The sequence below is a fragment of the Sceloporus occidentalis genome, unplaced genomic scaffold, assembly GCF_023333645.1.
Source record: "Sceloporus occidentalis isolate IW3139 unplaced genomic scaffold, rSceOcc1.0.p SCAF_3, whole genome shotgun sequence".
NCBI lineage: Eukaryota > Metazoa > Chordata > Lepidosauria > Squamata > Phrynosomatidae > Sceloporus > Sceloporus occidentalis.
Genome location: NW_028316983.1, coordinates 7,612,199 through 7,628,547, shown reverse-complemented (window position 1 = coordinate 7,628,547; position 16,349 = coordinate 7,612,199). Strand labels below are relative to the sequence as shown.

At 41.9% G+C, this 16,349-nt stretch overlaps 1 pseudogene across 1 annotated transcript; it reads left to right on the top strand.

Annotated features, from left to right (window-relative positions):
- The first annotated feature begins 773 nt into the window (after nucleotides 1-773).
- LOC149315520 (ammonium transporter Rh type B pseudogene) lies at nucleotides 774-5,870 on the top strand (annotated as a pseudogene). Its single transcript, XR_016280376.1, has 2 exons — nucleotides 774-823; nucleotides 3,659-5,870. The product of XR_016280376.1 is annotated as an ammonium transporter Rh type B pseudogene (transcript).
- The last annotated feature ends 10,479 nt before the right edge of the window (nucleotides 5,871-16,349 follow it).

The following is a 16,349-nucleotide window of genomic DNA, read 5'->3' as shown; positions in this document are numbered from 1 at the left end:
TTCATCTCTTTTATATAGTTCTTCCATGTATTGTTTCCATTATCTTTTTATTTCTGCTTGGGCATGTAATGTGTTCTCCTGCTAGTAGTAGAGCATCCCTACTCTTGGTTTAAATTTCCCATTGATTTCTCAGATCTTGAAGAAGAGGTCTCTTCTTCTTCCTTTTTGTATCACCTTCTATTTCTCTGCATTGATTATTATATTAGTTCTCCTTGTCCCTGCACACAAGAGAAACTGAGACATTTTAAAAGCAGCTGAAAAAGTGGGACAGGGGAATATTAACTGAGACAGTTCTTGCCTAATCAGGACAATTGGAGGGTATGAGCTTATTTAACTAGCTAACCAAACAAGGAAGCAAAATACCAGAAATTTCCTTAGCAAAGAAATGTCTTCTTTACCTGGAATGAGGTACGCAATGACTCAGCGGCCTTTTCTAGCCATATACACTAAAATCTTGTGTTTGTTTTCCCAGTTGTTAAGTGGGAATGATGGTGTATTGAACTGGCTCCTTGAAGTACCAGAGCTTTAGCCTGGGAAATAATATCCGTCTATATTGTAGAGCCCTCCATCTCAATTAAAGCCTATAAAAGCATTCATTCCTTCCAAATCCTGACGTTTAAGTGGGGCTAACATCCCTTAAGTACATTCCAGAGACAATCTGGCTCTGGAGTGTTCGCTAAGGATTGGCATTGAGCCAGAAGAAACCTGTTATACCTGATAGGACCTTTATAAAAGGCCCTAAGTGAGCAGCAGCAGACTTTCAAGGTGATGCTGGCTCAATTGACACTCTAAATCCAATCCTCATTCTCCTTGCTGGAAGAAGGTAAGAGGTAATAAAAACTGTTGTTAGTACATATCTCTGGACTATTTATTGATCTGTCTTGGGATTAGCATACCCTCCAGTTGTCTTCATTTGGAAGCAACAGTCCTGGTTAACCCTCTGTCATCCCACTTTTTCAGCTACATTAAAAATGTCCCGGTTTCTCTTTCCTCCTCTCACCTTTTCCCTTTGGTTCATAAGAAGCAGAATTTTCCTTTTGTTACCAAACTGAAGGAAACTTTCAGTGCGTGGCAGAAGTTTTACTGTTGTAGATAACAGTGAGACACTGAATATAATTTACACATCTAGAACTCTTCCATTTGCTAAGTTTTCATCGGAGTTTATTACACTGGGGCTGATTTCAACAGTAAAGAGAGATTAAAGAGCATTTAAAGCATCCTGCAAATAAAGCGAAAATGGCGAGTAATTGTGCAAATGATTATCACATGCAAATAAAGCCTTATCAGAAATGCATTGTCACAGAAATCCCGAAAGTAAAAAGATGCACGTTAATGTTTCTTTGTGACCACTTTAATGGTGGGTTTTGTGCAATGTCATGTGAAATCGTTGTGCATAATTACGTGATTTTTCTGGGATATTCACAGGATAAACTCCTGATCTCCTTTGTGTGATAAACTCACTACTCTTGGCCCCTCTGCTTTCCCCTTTTCCTTGAGTGCCTAAACTGCATTTCTAAATGCTTAGTTGGAGTTACTGCAGTGCTAGAAATTTGGAGACTGAAGGAAAATTTCAGTGGAAGGCAGAATTCTTATTTAGGAAGAGGGCAATGCATTGATTTTGTCCCTTCCCCCCATAGCTATGCAACTAGGGTGTGTGTGTGGATATGAGAATTAACTTTAGATTATAGATAAGAATAGGATGCTTATGGAATCTCATCTCTCTGATTTGGTGGGATATCCAGAGTTTGCAAGGTTTGCTAGAGCTTATCAGAGGTATTATTAGTCAAATACAACCAGCATTTGGGAAAGGTTACTTTTTTGGAACAAAGCTCCCAGAACTCCCAAGCCAACATGGCAATTAACCACATTGGCTGGAGAATGTTGGGGGCTGTGATCCAAAAACTTGGGATCTATGAACTCTGATTAGAAAGTCACCAGAAGCAAGGTATCTGAAGTGTGAGCCACCAAGCCATATCTGTGCACAGCATGGGGGAAAGAAGCAGTGAACACTTGCTCAGGAAATAAGATATATTCTTCATGAAACAGAGAGTAATGTGCCTTTGCATGTGCTGTATTCTTAAAAACTATGAGTCCCTGAATTCCAGAGAGACATTTCCTATGCACACATGGGAGGAACCAAAAGACTGTGGCAGCTGGTTGGTGGCAGAATGGATAAGCACCCTAACCACTGAGAATAATCCCAAGACCAGCAGCAGGCAGGGCTGAAGATAAGATTGGTCTCCCCCAGCATTGTTGTTGTTGTTGTTAACCATTTATTTATAGAGCGCTGTGAAATTTGCACAGCACTTCACATAGTAGGAATCAAAATACAATAAAGTAACAATAGATAATGAAAATCCTACCACATAGCATACAGTCTAAAACATCAACATACAATTAAAAAATCTCTAAAATAATACAAGTATTCAATGAACATATAAGCATCACAACAGATTAACAACCAGTACTATGGAATGCCTCACTAAACAAATCCCTAAATGTTGTTGTTGCTGTAGTTGTGTGGCTTCTAGTTGTTTCTGACTTATGGCTACCCTAAGGTGAAACTCTCATGGGGTTATCTTAGCAAGAATTGTTCAGAGGAGGTTTGCCATTGCCTTCACCTGAGGCTGAGAGCATGTGACTTGCCCAAGGTTACTTGCTTGTACAATTCTCATGTTATTCTCTTGCAGTATAAAAAATATGAAAGGAGGGAACCAGGGCAAAGGAATGTAGCAGCACCTTTAAGACTAACTGACTTTTAATTTTGCACGAGCTTTTGTGGCTATAAATCAAAAGAAGTGGGTTTGCAGCCACAAAAACTCATACAAAAATAAAAAACAGCTTACGCACTTTGATTTTCTTTGTTTGCCTCTGTGCTGAATAACCCTTTGGAGGCAAAGGGCTTCCCACACATTCTAGTGATGGGGAATTTGATAACCGGCCAAGGTAGAAATTGTTTGGGGGCCCAGTTCTCTCATTGGCTGTGCATGGTGTTGGATCCTATTTGCTGCAACATCAGTAATGTACCTAGGGCTGCCATAATTGTCCACTTTTACCAGGGACAAAATGTAGGACAAATTCAAGACCAAACTGTAGGGCAACTGCAGGACAAAACTCAGCTCAAAATGTAGGACATTTAAGGTCCACCATTTTTCTTCAATGTCCTACATTTTGGGCTGAGTTTTGTCCTGCAGTTGTCCTACAGTTTGGTCTTGAATTTGTTCCACATTTTGTCCCTGGTAAAAGTGGACAATTATGGCAACCCTAAATGTACCATGAGTAATGCTTCTCATATAGCAGTAATGTGTATCAATGTTCAGCACCAAAAGACCTCTTGCAGAGGCCTGGAACTACAACCTGTTCTGGACCAAGACAGGTTTTAACAACCCAGTATGCTCCCTCGAAGTGCAGTGGAGTCTCATTCTTTGGACACTTTTAAATGGAGGTTGGATGACCATCTGTCAGGAGTCCTTTGACTGAGTATTCTAGGATGGACTGGACAGCCCTTGTCTCTTCCATTGCTATGATTTTATGATTACCAGGCAAGGTACTATGTCCAACTGAAGCTGGAAGGAATTTTTTGAATTGCCCTTGAGTTCAGAGGTTTTGTGAGCCCACTAACTTTGTTGATTTTCTTATCCTTGGCTTCCTTATGCAGGCTCTCTTTCGTGGATCTTGGTGGAAAATGTCCAGAGTGTTCTCTGCCAATCTTCGCTGCCGGTTGCCCTTCTTACTTTTCCTCTTCCAAGTTGCTCTGCTCCTGGTCTTCATCCTGTTTGTGACCTATGATGAGCACACAAATGCTGCTGCCCAGTCTTCTGATGTTGATCCTGCTGCCAATCAGCTCTATGCCATCTTCTCCCTTTTCCAGGATATCCAATTGATGCTCTTGGTTGGGCTGGGCTTGCTGCTAGCTTTCATGAAGGGCTACGGATTAAGTGCTGTGGCCTACAACTTCCTCTTGACCAACTTCTCCACTCAGTGGTCCCTGATTGTACAAGGATTCATATATCATTGCCACAATGGGAAGATTCACCTTGGCCTCTATAATATCCTCACTGCCGAATTTGCAGCTGTGAGTGTCCTTATCTCTGCTGGGGCCATCCTGGGCCGAACAAGCCCCATCCAGCTTCTTCTCATGAGCCTTTGTGAAATTCCCCTGTATGTGGCCTGTGACTGGGTGACGGTGAGCTACTTTCAGGCTGTGGATTTAGGAGGAACCATCACGGTCCATATCTTTGCTTGCTATTTTGGGTTGGGTGCCTCCATTGCACTCTACCGTCCAGGATTGGAATTGGGGCATCCAAAAGAGACTCCTTCTTACATCTCAGATCTTCTGTCCCTGGTAGGAACAATGTTTCTTTGGGCATTTTGGCCTGGTTTTGTTTCTGTCCTTGCCCAGCCAGGGGACGCCCAGCATAGGGCTGTGATACACACGTGGATTGCTCTCAGTGCCAGCGCCTTGACTTCTTTTGCAACGTCTAGCCTACTGGAGAAGAAGGGCAAGCTGAATCTGGCCCACTTGCAGAATGCCACCTTGGCTGGAGGAGTGGCCATCGGGGCAGTGGCTGACATGGCCATTACTCCATCTGGGGCATTCATCCTGGGTATCGTTTCCTCTTTGGCCTGCATCCTTGGCTTGAAATACATGACCCCATTCTTGGCCACCAAAGTTCATATACAGGACCAGTGTGGCATTCACAACCTTCATGGCTTACCAGGACTCATTGGTGCCATGGGTGGAATTGCAGCCATTTTGTTAGTACCTGACAAAGCCTATGGACACCAGCTTTACCAGGTCTTCCCTCCACGTGCTCCACCACCAGGGAACATCACCATGGAGGCAACCTCAATTGGGGAGAAGCTGGGCAGGAATGCCTCCCAGCAAGCTCTCTACCAGGCTGTAGGCCTCGGGGTCTCTTTCCTCATGTCCCTTCTAGGAGGTTACCTCACTGGACTGGTTTTGAAATTGCCCTTTTTAGCCCAGCCGCCTGACCAACTCTGCTTCGATGATGCCCTTTATTTTCAGATCCAAGAGCCGATAGAGACCTTTAACTGTGATCAGGCTGGTGGGGACTTCCATTTGCTACTAAAACCTCATATTTAATCTCCTGGTAATTGCAAACCAAAAACGAAACAGTAAAATCAAACATTTTGTTCCAGCAATCCAAGTGTCAGGATGGCAAGATTTAAAGTACAGTCAACCCTCCATATCCATGGATTCTTTATCCATGGATTCAACATCCACAGCTTGAAAATATTCAAAGAAAATATAAATTCCAAAAAGCAAACCTTGATTTTACAATTTTTGTAAGACACAGCATTTTACGATGCCATTGTATTTAAAGAGACTTGAACATCTATGGATTTTGGTATCCATAGGAGGCTTTGGAACCAAACCCAGCAGGTACTAAGAGTACAATGTATGGTTATGCCCACAGTTTGGGAAATTTTGCATTTTCTTTTTGGATAAACAGCAAACCAAAAAAAGTAAATTTTCTGAGTTCTATCCTGTCCTCTGTAGAGGAGGTCATTTCCCAGAGAAAACCTGTTTTCCAAGCCAAGAGTTTTACTTGTTATTGGTGTTAACTGTACAGCTACAGGTAACTCTTACTATGTTTAGTGTACATTGTAAATACTTTCCATGCAGAGGTGGGGGAACCATGGCCCGAAGACTGGACATGGCCTTGGACCCTACTTTTGTAGCTCCTAAAACCACCTACCAGTTTCCCAAACCTCAATAGATATGCCATTCGTGACTAATTTTCTTCTCAAAGGAAACAACAAGTAATTTCAGAAATTTTCTTCCCACTGCAAAAAAGTATTTTTTTAAAAAAAAAAAACCCACCATTTTTGAAACCCTTTCACTATCAAAGGCAATTCATGTGTGATTGTCCTGAACAGGAAAAAAGGTTTTTTTCTGTGCAGGGAACAATATTTTCTGCACAGAAAATAATGGCCAGTATTATACATCAGCTATAAAGACCTGGAGCAGAAAGGCAGGAAAAAGTGGTTTGATCTTGCTTTTTCCCAAAGTGGGTTGAAACCCCACGGTCCACATGGCCCAAGGTGGGCTGAATGTGCACAGCCCTACCGCTTGGCGTGGCATTAAGCCATGCAACTGGGTAAAATTTTTTTGTTGCATCATACATGCACGCCGTTGCACAAACACACTACTTGTGACCCCCCCCCCAAGTACCTCCCATGTTTGTCCAGATGCCATCCAATTACATGGCTGCCCCTTTGAACAGCTACACAGACACACATGGGATGCTTTTCCTGTACAGCAGGGACGTAGCTAGGATTTTAGGAAGGGGGGGTCCAGACTAAGTGCCACCATTATAATGGGGCTTGGGTGTGGTGGCGCAGCAGCACACACCATTCATTTTTCTAATGGAAGGGGGAGGGGTCCGGACCCCAAGAACCCCCCCCCCCTTGGCTACGTCCCTGTGTACAGGGCATCAGAGCACCAGTTTGCTAAGTAATACCTTAGCAAAGCACAATCATGGAGGCCCCCACATAAATGTCCCTTCATGCCCTCCTTTTGGATTGTCTGGTTTGTGTTTGTAATTACATTCATTGGAATTGTTGCACTTTCATTTCTTTGCTTTGCAGCAGAGCCAGCATGGCATAGGGTTTTGAGTGTTGGATTAAAACTCTGGAAACCAGGTTTGATTTCCTGCTTGGCCATGAAACCCATTTGGAGACCTTGGGCAAGTCACACTCTCTCAGCCTCAGGGGAAGACAATGCCAAACCTCCTCAGAACAAATTTTGCCAAGAAAACCCCAGGAGAGGTTTGGCTTAGGATTGCCACAAGTTGGAAACAACTTGAAGGCACACAGCAGCAACAGCAATAATAACAACAATATTTGACTTTAACTGAGAGAAATGGACACAGCCCTTTGGATCTAGGACAGATCTTGGCCCATTCTTTGTACTGTGTGAATCAAATCAAATGACCTAAAAGCATACAACAACAACAACAACAGGACCTAAACCCAAGTAAACCCAGCTAATGTAAACCCACTGAATCAAAAACAAATTTGGTAAGTCAAAACTTATGTAAGTTCCATTGATTTAACAGGGACTAACATTTGGATTTAGGATAGGCAGAAACTCTCCGTATCCTATTTCTTAGAAGATAAACATTATTCACAGTGCAGCACTAAGTGCAGTAAGTATTTACCACACCTAAAACTTTTGGGGTGGGGTTATCATATAGGTTAAAAACTTTAAAAATGGATATAGAAGTGACGTTTGAGTTGAATGTTTTCATTTTTTTTTACATTCTCTTTTCGTTTTACTTCCTTAGAAAATAACCATTCACTTAAATTTTATTAGTGAGATAACTTTGAATATAACGGATGTCCCTTGCAAGATCTCTTGCATCAAAAAGAATTTGAGAAGATAACAAAACAATTAATTTTATTTTAGTGTGTGTATGTATATATATATATATATATATGTACATGCACACACACACACACACACATATACACATACACACATTTAAAATAGCAGTAAAGGTATACAGCAATCCTGGTTCTGAAGGATAAGCTATCAAGCAAAATAAAAAATAAAGACTAACACTGAAGAGAAAGGAACTTTGAGCTTTTTTCTTTTCATGTTGTGTCATTATTGTTTGTTCTGCTGTTGTAAATGTTTAAATGGTTAAGTGTATTTTCTAATTATGTCAAATAAAATTAAATATGTTAAAAAAATTGGGGGGTAGGAAGCATATTAGTTGGGGAGCAATTCTCTAGGGCACCCCGAGGGTGGTGAAGACAGATGAAAACAGCATGGGGTGGCTACTGAAGATCGGGTGAGACCAAAGCTCTTTGGTCAACCTTCTTTCAACGTTGTGACCGTTCCCTTACAGTGGCGACAACGCTGCGGGTGGGGATGGAAGCGTTCCATGCTTGGGAGGCACTCCAGGGATGGATCCAATGACACATTGGCGCCCTGGCAGCCCAGCGGGAGATTCTCAAAAGTTCTGCTTCCAGGTTCCCCATATGGAGCCAGAAGCTACCAGTGAAAGAAGCTTCTGGAAAGCGTCTTGAACAGTTCTGTCCCTTCCATTCGGCATGAGGGAAACTGGATGAGAGCCACTGAGCAAGGCGTTGGGGGAGAGAAGACTGTAAAAGCACATAATTGCAAACAGACCCTAGCAGGGCCTTGTGTTTGTTTTGTTAATTGTCAGGATAAAATATTGCTCAGGGTCAGACAAAGGAAGACGGAGGCTAGCTCCTCTGCTTGAATAAGAAGGAGAAAATCCTCTGCTTGAAAAACAAATCCCACTGACCCAAGGGTGTAGCTGGGCTGGGGGCAAAAGTAGGGGATTGCATAACCTCCATCTGTCCTGATTTTGCAAGGACAGTCCAGATTAATCCTCTGCCATCCCACTTGTTCACCACCTTTTAAAAAGTCCTGGTTTCTCTCTCTTCTTACTTCTTCCTTTGTCCTCATCTTACTTCTGTTACTGCAAACTGAGCTCAAGATGCAAAAGTAACTTTGCACACAATTAACTCAGCTGGGGAGAGAGGCGGAGAAGGTGGCATCTTGCCCTTCCCAGTAAGCTCAAGAAGAAGCAAACTGCTGTAGCCTTTCTTCACTTGTGTCATCTTCATTGATAATGTTTGCCACCTTGGCTCCACCTGTCACAGTTTTCGTCTGCGAAATGTTGGAGGGTCTGAAATGAGGAGATTGTATAACCTGAAACTTTTCCAGTTTGGCAGGAACAGGAATATGAACCCGCTCCATATTCATAATCAAGGCACTATTGTAGGCTGACCATATTTCTTTGAGACAAAACAGGATACTGGGATGGCAAAAATGGGACAGGATTATGTAATATTCCATATTCATGAAAAAGTAAGATGATAACATAAGATTTATTACCTGAACATGTTGAGCTAACAATTATTCTATTCAGGACTCATGTAAAATGTTAGGTACCCGTAGAGGGGGACTGTATTTCACCACAGTCGAATATTTCTCTGAAGAAGTAAACTTATACATACAGCAAAATTTGGTCTTTCAATACCTTATAAAATTTCTCACACTCCATGAAACAATTTTTTTTACAACCATAGTTCCAAGCAGGGATCTTCAAACCATCTGCAAATATTTACAAATATGCACATTTGAATAAATACAAATATGCACAGGACAGTGAAATGAAGAAAGTGAAGACAATTAAACATTGATGCGAATGTGAGAAAATCTGCAGCAACTCGCTTAATACACTTACATGTAGACTAACCCACAGCCCCCACATTTTGATTAAAAAGAGCACAATTCATCCAAATCTGCTGGAAAGATAGTAAGGGGTCAGAGCTGGATTGATAAAGTGTAAGAGCATTTCTATACCACTTCACAGTGGTATAAAGCACCTAAGTGATTTACTGTCTGTAAGCTAATTGCCCCCAACAAGCTGGGTACTCATTTTACTGACCTACAAAAAGATGGAAGGCTAAGCCAGCCTTGGAGCCCTGCAGGAGCCCTGCAGGATCAAATTCACAATGTTGTGGCCGCACTATCAGCATTTAACCACTGTGCCACCAGAACTATTTTCATATCTGGCTGATGTCCATCTAGGGAAGGTGGAGAAAATCACACACACACACATTTGTATGGCACATATTTGCATTTGTTTCCACCACATGGGTCATAAGAGTTCAAGGTAAGAAACATGGAGGTGGAAATGTCCGCACTGTTCCGTGTTATATCATGTTGCAATGCATGCAGGCACAATAAGTTAATAGTATCCTGTTTCTTACAGACATTCTCCTCCCTCTGGCTAGGAGGAAACTTGCCCCAGGTCAGTATCAAGAGCTTTTCCGTGGAGCTTCATAGGACCATTGTGATAAACTAGCCAAGTTAATCACATCTGTATGGCATTTCCATTCAATAGTCAGGGCTCAATGGGCAATGCAACCATGGCCCTTCCATGGGAGTAGTGGATCTACTTTGGGTTTTAGCTTGAACACTACAGGAGCTCTTTAAAATGCAGCAGCAGTTTGGGGATCTAGTTCAGCACCTTGGATAGCTCCAATAAAGTTCAAATTAAAACCCAGAGTGGGACTTCCTTTGCATCTCTGGGTGGAGGAGGGTCTTAACCATTTTAACAAAGGGTTGAAAATTTTCCTCCTTGATTCATAGAATCATAGAATAATAGAGTTGGAAGAGACCACAAGGGCCATCCAGTCCAACCCCCTGCCATGCAGGAAATCCAAATCAAAGCATCCCCGATGGTGGATGAGATGGGTAGCAACAGATGAGGATTTTGTTTTTAGCATATTATTTTAGCAATTTAGCATTGTATAGTGTTGTGTTTTATTGTTTGTTTCTGAGTGCATACATTCAGATGTACCACCCTTTGATGAAAAGGGCATGATAAATCATCATCATCATTATCATAACTGCCATCCTTTGGCCTGTGAGGGAGAGAATAGGCTGGCCCAGCTCCATCAGGGCTAGCCTGAAGAAGAAGAGCCCTCCCTCCGGTCCATCTGCCTTGGTCCAGGCCTCAGAGGGAGAGAAGAACCACTGGACCTGATCCCCTCCCTCCCTCACCATTCCCTTCTCCTTTTGTGTTGTGTCTTTTTAGATTGTAAGCCTGAGGGCAAGGAACCGTCTATTATCCCCTCTGCTGTAAGCCGCCTGGATTCCAGTGATTGGGCGGCATATAAATAAATCCTATTATTATTATTATTATTATTATTATCATTGTCGTCGTCGTCATCATTATCACCATCATCATAGTTATTATCAGACTGCATAGTCCATTAAAATCTGATTAATGCATGAATCTGCAAGACTTAAGCAGAGTGGTGGACAACAGAGAGTTTGGAGATGTCTCATCTACTGGGCTGGCATGAGTCAAGGTCGACCTGAGGGCAGTTAACAACAACAAATGGCGTTCAAATGCCATACATGTATGGTGAATTTAGTTTTTATGCAACTCCAGGGCAGAGGTTCTTAATACAGCCCCTCATGAGGTTTTCTCTGAGGCCCATTTGAAGAATGCGGCACAGAATGGGCAATGAATGGGGTTCCTTTGGGTCTATAGACAGTTATCCCTAATCCTATCTGTCTCTTTTCCCCTTTCTCAGCCATTACTCGAGGGATTCTCTCTGCCTTTCCTCTGTTCTGTTGTTCACACACCTGCCTCCCTGCCCTCTCTCGGCCCCATGGCATCCTGGCCCATCCGGAACGGAATTCCTCTTGTCTGTCTGGAGCCAGATGGACTTTTTCGACCAGCATCAAAAACAGCAGTTTCCGTCTGTCGGCTGAGCCATGGAGACTGAGCTGCAACTTCACAACCCCTTGGCCATGTGTTTGCAGAATTATAAAGTCACACGACAGTCGGGTGGGGGCAGGATCAGCCAACCAATATAACATCTCACTTCAAAGGTGCTTTTATGTTGATTTAGACATACACATGTAGATGATGGGATTTGTGTTTCTCAAACAACTACTGGAGTGGCTTAAGACTTGCCGAAAATTAAAACAAAAACAAAAACAGTTGATCTGAACCATTACTGTACAATGGGATATTAATCCCTCCAATCAGAAAATCAGAGTAAAGTATAAACAACAGTAGAACAATAAAATAACATAAAAGTCATTGCAGCAGAATCAAATCAGTTCAGCCAGAGTTTTAAGAGGCCTGGGAAATTGAAAAGGTATATATTTCCTTGGTGCCAAAAATGTGTCTGGCGCCACAATTATTCTGCACATTTGGAACCAGTGTATGGGCATCTCCTAAGACTGTGGTGATCTGGAGCTATTTGCTGTGCTGGCACCTTTCAGAGGCATGTAGTTTAGCTGGCTTTTGTAGGTTGGTCTTTGTGTGCATGTTGTCCATTGGAGAAGATAAGCCAAGCTGATAGGGACTGAGTTGAGGAAAATTATTTTCAAAGAGTACAAAGAGTAGAGCAAAACAAACACAGAATTTTTCAAAGATGGAGAGTTTAAGTGCAATAACATTCAAAATCCATAAAACAACAATACCTTTATTCAACCAGCTAAAATGCACAAAATACATGATACAAGCTTATTTATTTATTTATTTATTTATTTATTTATTTATTTATATCCCACCTTTCTCCCAAAGTGGGACCCAAGGCGTACACTTAAAATCATAATATAAAAATTAGAAATATAAAATTTTTAAAACATACAGAGTTAAAATTAAAAAGTCCAAGTCCAACCCTCTCATCTCCCAATAAACCAAGCCTGCCAGATCTCAAAAGGCCTGTTTAAACAAAAATGTCTTTGCCTGCTGCCTACGAAAGGCCAGCAGTGAGGGGGCCAGCCTAGTCTCCCGTGGAAGGAAGGGAGTTCCACAGGGAAGGAGCAGCCACTGAGAAGGCTCTCTCTCGGGTCCTCATCAGGCGAGCCTGGGATGGTGGTGGGACCAAGAGAAAGCCTTCTCCTGAAGATCTTAGGGCTCTAGGTGGTTCACATGGGGAGATACGGTCTTTCAAATAGTCTGGACCTAAGCCGTGTAGGGCTTTATAGGTCATAACCAGCACTTTGAATTGTGCTCGGAAACGAACCGGTAGCCAGTGAAGCTGTTTCAATACAGGAGTTATATGCTCCCTGTAACTGGCTCCAGTCAGCATTCTAGCCACAGCATTTTGGACTTGCTGAAGTTTCCGAACAGTTTCCAAAGGCAGCCCCACGTAGAGTGCATTACAGTAGTCCAAATGGGATGTAACCAAAGCATGTGTCACTGTAGCCAGATCTGATGTCTCAAGGAATGGGCGCAGATGGCGCACAAGTTTTAATTGTGCAAATGCACTTCTGGCCACTGCTGAGACCTGGGCATCCAGATTCAGACTGGAGTCCAGGAGCACACCCAAGCCGTGAGCCTGAGATTTCAAGGGGAGTGTAACCCCATCCAGCTCAGGCATAGCCCCAATTCCCTGATCTGCCTTACGACTGACCAGGAGCACCTCTGTCTTTTCTGGATTAAGCTTCAATTTGTTTGCCCTCATCCAGTCTTTTGAAGTGCCACCAGCTTGTTCATCAGGCAAAAATTATGCCAGAGAAAAAATGTATTAAATGACGGTGTTAGTCACAGGCCTGCATTTTCCTCAAGGGCTGGTTGTTTTGTTATTCTGTGGAAGGATATCTAAGCAAGTGGGTCCCTCTTCCTTCTGGCCATGTGGCACTGGGAACAATGTATTCCCAATGTATTCCAGGAGATAAAATTTGAATTCCATTAGTAATACAAAGAGGTACGAGGATGGAGGCATCTTGGTTCTCAGAAGAAGGACCTTTTTGTATTCTGGGGCTATAGAAAATGTCAATAGAATTGAGCAGAAAATTGAATTAAAGAAAGAGGCAGAGTGGATTTTAAAATTAAGATTTGGCTTCCAGAAGATTAAAGGATGATCTTGATCACCTTCCCCTACTATGAATTCATTTAGAGTTTATTTCAGCCAAATTATACCGATATGTCCTTGAAGGCTATCTCACCCTTTTCCACCCTTTTCTTTCTCTTTCTTCCTGACCATCTGCTAACCGTAGGAGGAAGAAGAAAAAGCTTTGAGCATCATTCATGTTTCTTTTCCCCTAACAAATTGAATGAGATTCCCAGCATCAGAAATTTCTTCAGTCAGATTTCAAATTTGTATGTACAGGCTCTAAGCAGTGTATAAAGGTTAAAATGATATTTGTTATTATGTATTATGCATGTTTTAACATATAATTACATGTTGTTCTTTTTAATTCACATTCATATTTGTTTATGTTTTTCTGTACCCCCCCCCCCCCCGAAGAAGGCCATAAAAATACAAATAGGGCAAAAAGTGTTGAACTTTCTCAACAATAAAGCAGTCATCTATTGAGTGTTTTCAGTCATGTCTCTGGTTTTTCCTGTGAAGTCTATTGGATTATCTCCAGTTTTTGTCCATCTTGATTGACAAGGACCTAGAAGGGAGATGAAAAGAAGATCCATATTTATTTGTTCCCAGATTGAAAAACAGGTTTGCCAACAGGGCTTCAAGAGCATCCAAATAGTAGGAGAACTTTTCTCCTTGGACACTATCGCACAAAATTCTTGCTGGTCTATTATTCTTCCCAATGGTGTTTCCTGACTATTCAGATACCATGAGAATATTGCACAAAATTCTTGTTAGTCTTTTATTTTTCCAAGGAGGGGTTCCCAACTGTTCAAATGCTAGGAGAATATTGCACAAGCTTCTTGCTGGTGTATTATTCATCCCCACAGGATTTGCAACCGTCTGGAAGAATAATAGACCAGCAAGAAGTTAGTGCCATATTAACCTAGTATTTGAACATCCCAAAGTGTTTTGGAAGAACTATTCTGCATAGAAAAACATTTTTCTCCACAGAAAATGGTTTCCTGTGCAGAAAGTGCTATTTCCTGCAAAAGAAACTTGTTTTCTGTGCAGAAAACAAGGAGAAAGGGTTGCACAAAAACTCCTAAGTATTTTTTTCCTCCACAAAATAATGCCTATGTTACACTTTGTGATGTCTGAACATGGGGAGAATACCACACAGGGATATTCATTTTCTCTTGCATTGGGTAGTAAACAACCAGAAAAATTCATTCTTGCATATCAGAATTAAATAGTCAAAAATTTACATTCCTGTAATGGATGTGACATCTCCAAGACTCCCTATTCTTCTAAGTTCTTGCGGATTCTACCTGTGACCTCCTTAACTGAGTCCATCCATGAAACATATAGTCTTCCTCTCTTTCTGCTTCCCTCCACCTTTCCTAATATTATTCTCATTTTTGATTCATGCCTTCTCATGATGTGGCCAAAGCATGACAGCCTCAGTTTAGTCATCTTTGCCTCCAGGGAAATTTCAGGCTTGATTTGTCCTAGGACCCACTTATTTGTTCTTTTTGCTTTATCCTCAGCACTCTTCTCCCGCACAACATCTCAAATGAATTTATTCTCTTTTTGTCCATTTGCTTCGCTGTCCAGCGCTCGCATCCATGCATGATAATGGGGAAAACAATTGCCTGTATGATTCTAACTTTCTAGCTTTTCTAGTTCTTTCATAGCCGCTCTCCCATTCTTAGCCCTTTCATATGTACAGTTTTCTTCTTTATATTACTTAGAAGACACAGGTAATAAAAGATATCTTCTGAAGGATATGTACCTGACAGATGAAGAATCAGCCCTCTTCTTCCCAGTTTCACAGCTCTATACAGTGTTGTCATTTCCACCCATCCATACAACCCTTGCCTTTTGTCCCCTTCAAACTTTGCTGTTGTTGTTGTGTGCCTTGAAGTCATTACAAACTTATGGCGAACCTAGAGCAAAGTCATCACTTGGTTTTCTTCGCAAGATTTGTTCAGAAGGGTTTTGCCTTTGCGTCCCTCTGAGTCTGAAAGAGTGCAACCCGTCCTAGGTCTCCCAGTGGGTTTCCATGGCTGAGCAAGGATACGAACCCTGATCTCCAGTCATAGTCCAACTTTGGACTCAGTTTGCAGCAATGGAAGTAAGCTGAGGACAAACGTGGAAAATGGAAGTTGGTGGAAAGAAACTGGGACATTTTAAACACAGCTGAAAAGTCGGGATGGTAGAGGATTAATTGGGACTGTCCCTGCCAAACTAGGACAGTTCAAAGCCCCTGATGCACAGTTTTACATGGATATACCTTCGGGGCTTTTTTGAGCTAGCCACCGCTAGCCCCCAAATGGCTGGCCAGGGAGGAAGCATCTTCTTTGCTGCAGCCTCTGTCACTATTTTGGTGTGACTCTCCCATTCGGTTTCCTTCTTCCGGTTGTTTTGCTCCAATTTCCTCTGCAGCTTCCCGCCATCCCTCGCTTTTCCCTCCACTCTTTCCTTCCTTCTTCTCCCGTTTTCCATGTCATCACCCTTCATTCTCCCACGGTGAAGGGCAACCCTCTCATGCCCAAAAATCTATTTCGTATTTTATTGATTTATTTAGTAAAACATTTGTATCCTGCCTTGTGTCAGACAATCTCAGGGCAGCATAGAAGAAAATTGATTTTAGACAATAAGTACTATAATAGCAACAGAAATTTGGAGGACTAATAGCACAGGCCTGTGATGAAAAGAAAAACACCCTTTTCAATATTGCAGCTGTTTTTAATGTATTTTTGGATGCTGAACAATAAAAATGTCATATTAGACACAGATCTTTCACAAATTTGATATTTTTATCAATTCAGTTGTTACTCAGCTTTGATTAAGTGCAGACACTGGTATTCCAATTTTACAAAAAGAACACAAGACTGTTCATCTTCTACCTATTATATACATTGGTCCTCAGGACTGGACTAGTTCTGGTTACTTGTAGTCATAAAGGAGGGACGGGAATCAAGCCACCCTCC